Raw genomic sequence first — 6,898 nt, 5'->3', positions numbered from 1 at the left:
ACAATACTTTTCATATTTGTTTAGTAAGAAGGCTGAGTGAAAAAACGAAAGAGTTAAGTGAATGAAATCCTGAATTCCTATTTGTAAGCCTGTTTGTATGGTTGAAGAAAATGTTTTCAACATATTTCCAGGCCGATTGACCTGAGGAAATAGCACAGTGACACCCCCCCACCCACCCCCGTCAGCCTCTCTGCACATTTATTAATTCCCTGAATGTTTCATTTCACATGTAAGTGGCTGGGGTCAGGCAGAGACCAAAGGTCAGATAACACCTTCAGGACAAGGGAATGCGTTCTGTGACCAAAGGGCTGCATCAGGGCAGGAAGGGGAGGGTACAAGCACTGCTGGGTTTTCAGCAAGCCTAGGACACCTGGCCTGGCCACAGAGGGCCTGAGAGGATAGTAAGAGGATAAGAGGGATGTGAGTTCTCCAAAGACTCAGTTCCAAGAGAGTGAGGCTGGGGGAAGCTCATCAGAAGGTCTTATGAGAGAATAAACAACCTAGAACAATCAGAAAAATTACTTAAAAAACAATGAGAATGCAGTTGGTCCTTTTAAGTTAAAAGGTTTTATAAAACTAATGTAATTGTAATAGTGTGTTACTATCATAGGACAGATGGGCCAAATGTAAAGTTTACCCAAGCCAGGCCCTAGTATGTCTATACATATATGTTATATATGCATGACAAAATAGATTGCCAAGGTTATAGGAAAATAATGAATGGTTCAATTAATAATTCTCAGTTAAATGGGTAAGCATTTAATGGAAAAATAAAATCCGATTTTTACTTACATATAAAATTTAAAATCAGAACTAAAATATAAAAGTTCTCTGCCAAAAAGTAAAGCAATGTAATATTAAAATTGAAATGCTCATTTATCTACAAATATATAACAGATAAATAAACATGAAAATGATAAATATTGAAGTAGGAATGAAAAGAGAAATATCTAAGAATGAGAAGAGAAAATTCATGAAATAAGATATACTGATGGCCAATAGTAATGAAACATGAAACATGTACAATCTTAGTAGTAATTAAAGAAACTCAAATTAGAGAAACCAAGATGGCGGCATAGGGTACACACCGAAATGCAGCCTTCTACAACAAATTTGAATTTAGAACTGGAAAACAGGGGAGACATTGCCCTGAAGCACCGAACTGTTAGCTGAGAGGAGGCTCTGCCATCTGGGAAGGAGAGAGAAGGCATGCTGACACTCAGAAACTGTGAAGGTACGGAGAACTGTGCACATGAAAAGGTGCTGGCTTAATCCAGTGTGCGGAGAGGAAGGGCCGGGCCAAGAATGCTGCTGGCCAACTCCTGGTGCACAGAGAATGCGGATAGCTAACGCGTGGCTGGCTTTCTTGTTCGAGAGGAAAACAGATTCACCCCATTGCTCTGATAGATGGCCCTAGTCAGGGAGAGGCCAGACTGTCAGGCAGCGGGCCAGAGGCCATTATTGTGGGACTTGGGGAGGAGCTGATGGGAAAACAAAGCTTGTCTGCTCCAACCCAAGACTCTGCCCCATCCAAGCTGAGCACAGAAGCTCTCCCAGAGGCTGGCTTTCTCTAAGGAGGAACTGGCAGGAATCCAAAGCTTGTCTGTGCCTTTACCAAAGAGGTGTGCATGCCTGCATCCAATCTAGTGAGACTCACCATGAACAGGACTTTTCTAAGGCAAGACTGACAGGGAACCAAAGATTGTCTGCACCACCCCTAGACTCTGCCCCATCCAAGCAGAGTACAGAAGCCCTCCTAGCTGAGAAACTGCTGAACCTCCCAACCAATTTGCTTGGAGATCCATGCTTCCGAGTGATACCAACAATAAACAAGGCTTAACAACAAGACTGCACACAAAGGGCTACACCAAGACTGTCCACTGCAGTTAACTGAGAAGGCTGTGCTATTGGGCTCTACCAGAACACTTAGCACACAAAACTATTCCATCAAATCAGAAAAACAACCACCCTGTTTTCCCGAAAATAAGACAGTGTCTTATATTAATTTTTGCTCCCAAAGATGCCCTAGGTCTTATTTTCAGGGGATGTCTTATTTTTCCATGAAGAAGAATATGGTACATATTTATTGTTAAATGAAAATCAAGGTAATTTATTACCTGTATATGGTATGGTAGTATGGTAGATGTTAACACAAACCAGACAAACTGTGAATCCTACAGTATCAAGAATTTACTCATTTATTCAATAACAATCATGTCATCATCTTCTGGAACATCATCATAACAATCCAATTCCTGAATTTCCTGGTGAATTTCTTGTGACTCCATTTCTTTCAGAATCAGTGGACCAAATCTCTCATGTTTAGCAATAGCACTGTCTTTAAATGAGTACTTCTTGTCAAGATAGCCTGTTCGCAGTGCATTTGCAAAGCAACTGTCAGTGATTTTCTCACATGAATTCTTCACCCAAGTCACAACTTCTTGTGGTCTAGGTTTCACAAAGTTTAAACGCTGATTTCTCTCCATTCATTTTTAATGTAGTCATTAATTTCTAGGTGCAAATTGTCTTTGAATGGCTTGTTTATTGCAATTTCAAGAGTGTGGAGATAGGCTATCATTCCTGCGGGAATCATTATCTGATCTATTTTTCTTTTGTGAAGAAATATCTTCATGTATTTAGCGTGGTGAGTGCTGGCTGCATCCCAGACTAGCAGACCTCTTTGGCTCCTTCACATAACAAGCAGCAGCATTAAATTGACCCACGCCCTTATAACTGCTTGTGTGGCCCAGGCTTTTTCAGTTTCAAGAATAAAAATGCCCAAAACACGTTCAATCTTTTCCTTCTTGCCCTTAGAAATGATTAAAGGTGGGATTTTAGTGCCATCCAGATGAATTGCCAAAATACAGGAAACACGTGCACTTTCGTAAGCAGTGGAGGGAATGTACACTAAGGAGGCACCCCGCTGTTCAATTGTTGTTTGAGATGATTGGCCCATAAACACTGCAGTTTCATCCATAGCAATCATGTTGGAAAGACTGTATTTAGAGAAGTCAGCATCATCAATAAAGGACTTGAATGCAAGTGCTCGCTTAATAAGTTGAGTATCTTCCAACCTAAACAATGTTGTAGATCTTCTTAAAGACAGTTCACTTCGCTTAAGGAAATTATCCAGCCAGTGTTGTGATGCTTTGAAGTCTTTGGGGGCTATGTCAAACTGTGGTGCCATTGCAAGGGCAAATTCTTGAATCAACCCTATTCATAACCAAAGCCTTTGCTCTCCTGTCAACAGCCCATTCACTGATCAGGTCTTCGAGCTCAGAAAATAATGGTTGCCAACCTGATCCACACTTGCGCTTTTTAGCATTTCCCTTGTCCACTTGTTCAATGAGGTTACCATACTCTGCTCACCATTTTCAGACCAATCGGATACTCAACATCTTCTCTTTGCAGAAAGCAGTAAGATTTTGGCCCCAAGAGTCTTCCATGATTCCTTTCTTGTACTCCATGGAGTAGCTTTTTCTTTTTGCGCTCATTTCTAGGGGTAAAAAAACGGAAATGGGGTATCAAGGTGTGGGGAGGGGGATGACTTAAAATGACACAGTGGGGATCAGAGGGGGGAATCAAAATGGCACAGGAGAATCAGAGGGGAGATTACCATTTTAGTAACCCCTTTTGATCCTCCTGTTTCAATTTGATTGCCCCCTCTGATCCTCCTGTGTCATTTTAAGTCATCCCCCTCCCCCCACTCCTGTGCCACTGAACACCTTCACCAGACATCCCCCCTAGCCCTTTATCAGACATTTACCCCCTGGGGCCTGCCTGGGGACTGTCACTGGGCTTACTGGAGCCTGGATCTGGGCTGGAGCAGGGTCTGCCACTGACTGAGAACCTTCAGTCATCATGAGGGCGGCCATGAGCATCAGGTAGTGTCATCAGAGACAGACCAGCACTCACCACCTTCGCTGCATCCTGTCCTCTCTAATACTCCTGTTCTTCTACACGCATCTGCGAAAGTCTCCTCTCTCCCACCCCACGCTCACTGCTCACTCCAACCTCCGCTCTGCCTCCACACAGCAGAGATGTCAGGACTCTGCATAACATAACTGGTTGCTAGACACCAGTCTGGGCGGCCCTAGCGACCAGTTTATGGTAAATTAATTTTTATTCTGAGACAGAGCCTGGGGGGCCTTATTTTTGGGGGGATGCCTTATATTTCACTCAGAAGGAAACCTTTAAGTAGGTCTTATTTTTGGGAGATGTTTTATTTTTGGGGAAACAGGGTAAAATGCAGACAAGAGGCAGGACACAAAGGAAGGAGATGGAAAAAAATAGACATTGAGTTCAAAACTACAGTTATATGGCTTTTCCAGAATATCCTAAAAAAGGCCGATAAAATAGATGAGACCTATGAGGATATAAAAAGGGATCAACTATAAATAAAAAGGGATCAACTAGAAATAAAGGAAACATTGTCTGAAATAAAAAAAATATTACACAGAGTTCTAAAAACAGACAGGAAGATCACAAGAATCAAGACAAATATTTAGAACACAAAGAGCCAGAGGACACTCCTCTGCAGAAGCAAGAAGATAAGAGAATCCAGAAAGTTAAAGATAGTGTAAGAAACCTCTGGGACAATTTTAAGTGAACCAACATCAGAATTATGGGGATCCCAGAAGAAGAGAGAGAGCGAGATACCGAAAGAATACTGGAAGAAATAGTGACAGAAAACTTCCCCCAACTGGGGAAAGAAATAGGCTTACAAGTCCAGGAACCATGCAGAATCCCATAAAAAGGAATCCAAAGAGGACCACACCAAGACACATCATAATTAAAATATCAAGAGCAAAAGACAAAGAGAGAATATCAAAAGCAGCAAGAGCAAAGCAGGTAGTTACCTATAAAGGAGCACCCATACGATTGTCAGATGATTGACAATCTCAACAGAAACCATGCAGGCCAGATGGGAATGGCAAGAAATATTTAAGGTGATGAATAGCAAGAACCTACAGCCAAAAATAATCTACCCAGAAAAGCTATCATTCAGAATCAAAGGCCAAATAAAGAGCTTCACAAATAAAAAAAAGCTAAAGGAGCTCATCACCGCCAAAGCAGAATTTTATGAATTGCTGAAGGAGGTTCTTTAGGAAGAGAAAAAAGATAAAGATAAAAATTATGAACAACAAATACGTAACTATCAACAAGTGAAACTAAAAACCAAGTGAATTAAAAAATCTGATGAAAAATATTAACTTGTGAATATAATAGAATCAAAGGTACAGAAGGTGAGTGGACTGATGATTCTCGGGGAAAAGGGGAGTGGGGGTGCAGGAAGAGACTGAACAGAAACTGTGCACCTATGGATGAGGACTATGGGTGATGGGGAAAGGACAGAGTGTGGGGTGGGAACCTGGTGGAGGGGAGAAATTGAGGGGGGTGGGGAAGAGGAACACATTTGTAATTATCTGAACAATAAATATTTATTATTTTATTTTATTTTTTATTTTTTATTTTTTTAAATCAATCTTTATTGTTCATATTATTACAAAAGTTCCTCATTTCTTCCCTCCTCCACCAGGTTCCCACCCCACCCTCTGCCCCCTCCCCATCCCCCATTGTCCTCATCCATCCGTGCAGTTTATGTCAGTCTCTTCCTCCCTCCCTTTCCCCGATAGTAAATCCCTTTTCAGATAGTAAATCAGTTACTTAGCATTTTATCATATCAATAATACCTCCACATGCCCAATGATACATTTCACACAAAAGACATTTCCAAATAGGTCAACCAGCCTCATCCAGGCCCCACCCAAGGCACTCACAGATCAACACCCCAGCCCTATACTAACTCAACACATCCAGATCTAAGCCTTTATCACTTGATTCAGCAGACCCTCAAGTTCCCCCAAAAGTTTCCAGCCATGTCTGAGAGGCAGCCGTGGGGCAGGGGCAGGCGAGGAGCGAGCTGTTCTGGGCCTGGATGCTCCGGGCCTGGCCTCTGTTGCTCTGGTTCGTTCCACAACCAGCTGCTCCGGGTCTGGTCACTGCCGCTCCCAACCTAGTTGCTCTGGACTTGGCTGCTGCTGCTCCGGGCCTGGGCACACCCAACCCGGCTACTCTGGGCCCGGCTGCTCCGGGCCCGGCAGCTCCGGGCCTTGCTGCTCCCAGCCTGGCAGTTGCTGCTCCGCGCCTGGCCGTTCCCTGCCTGGCAGCTGCTACTCAGGCCCTGGCTGCACCCGACCCGGCTGCTCCGGGCCTGGCCGCTCCCAGCCTGGCAACCGCTGCTCCGGGCCTGCCCGCACCAGACGTGGCTGCTCCGGGCCTGGCCGCTCCCAACCTGGCAGCTGCTCCGGGCCTGGCAGCACCCGACCCGGCTGCTCCGGGCCTGGCCGCTCCCAGCCTGGCAGCCGCTGCTCCGGGCCTGGCCGCTCCCAGCCTGGCAACCGCTGCTTTGGGCCTGGCCGCACCAGACCCGGCTGCTCCGGGCCTGGCCGCTCCCAGCCTGGCAGCTGCTGCTCTGGGCCTGGCAGCATCAGACCCGGCTGCTCCGGGCCTGGCCGCTCCTAGCCTGGCAGCTGCTGCTCCGGGCCTGGCCGCTCCCAGCCTGGCACCCGCTGCTTTGGGCCTGGCCGCACCCGACCTGGCTGCTCCGGGCCTGGTCGCTCCCAGCCTGGCAGCCACTGCTCAAGGCCTGGCCGCACCAGACGCAGCTGCTCCGGGCCTGGCCGCTCCCAGCCTGGCAGCTGCTGCTCCGGGCCTGGTCGCACCCGACCCGGCTGCTCTGGGCCCGGCTGCCCCGGGCCCGGCCGCTCCGAGTCTGGCTGCTCCCAGCCTGGATGCTCCGGGCTTGGCTACTGCTGTTCTGGGCCTGGCTGCTCCCAACCCAGCTGCTCTGGGCCCGGCTTCTCCGGGCCCGGCCACTCCGGGTCTGGGTGTTCCT

This window comes from Pipistrellus hanaki (genome assembly GCF_964339955.1).
Source record: "Pipistrellus hanaki genome assembly, chromosome: 14".
NCBI classification, from domain to species: Eukaryota; Metazoa; Chordata; class Mammalia; order Chiroptera; family Vespertilionidae; genus Pipistrellus; species Pipistrellus hanaki.
Note: the sequence above shows the minus strand (reverse complement) of the source record.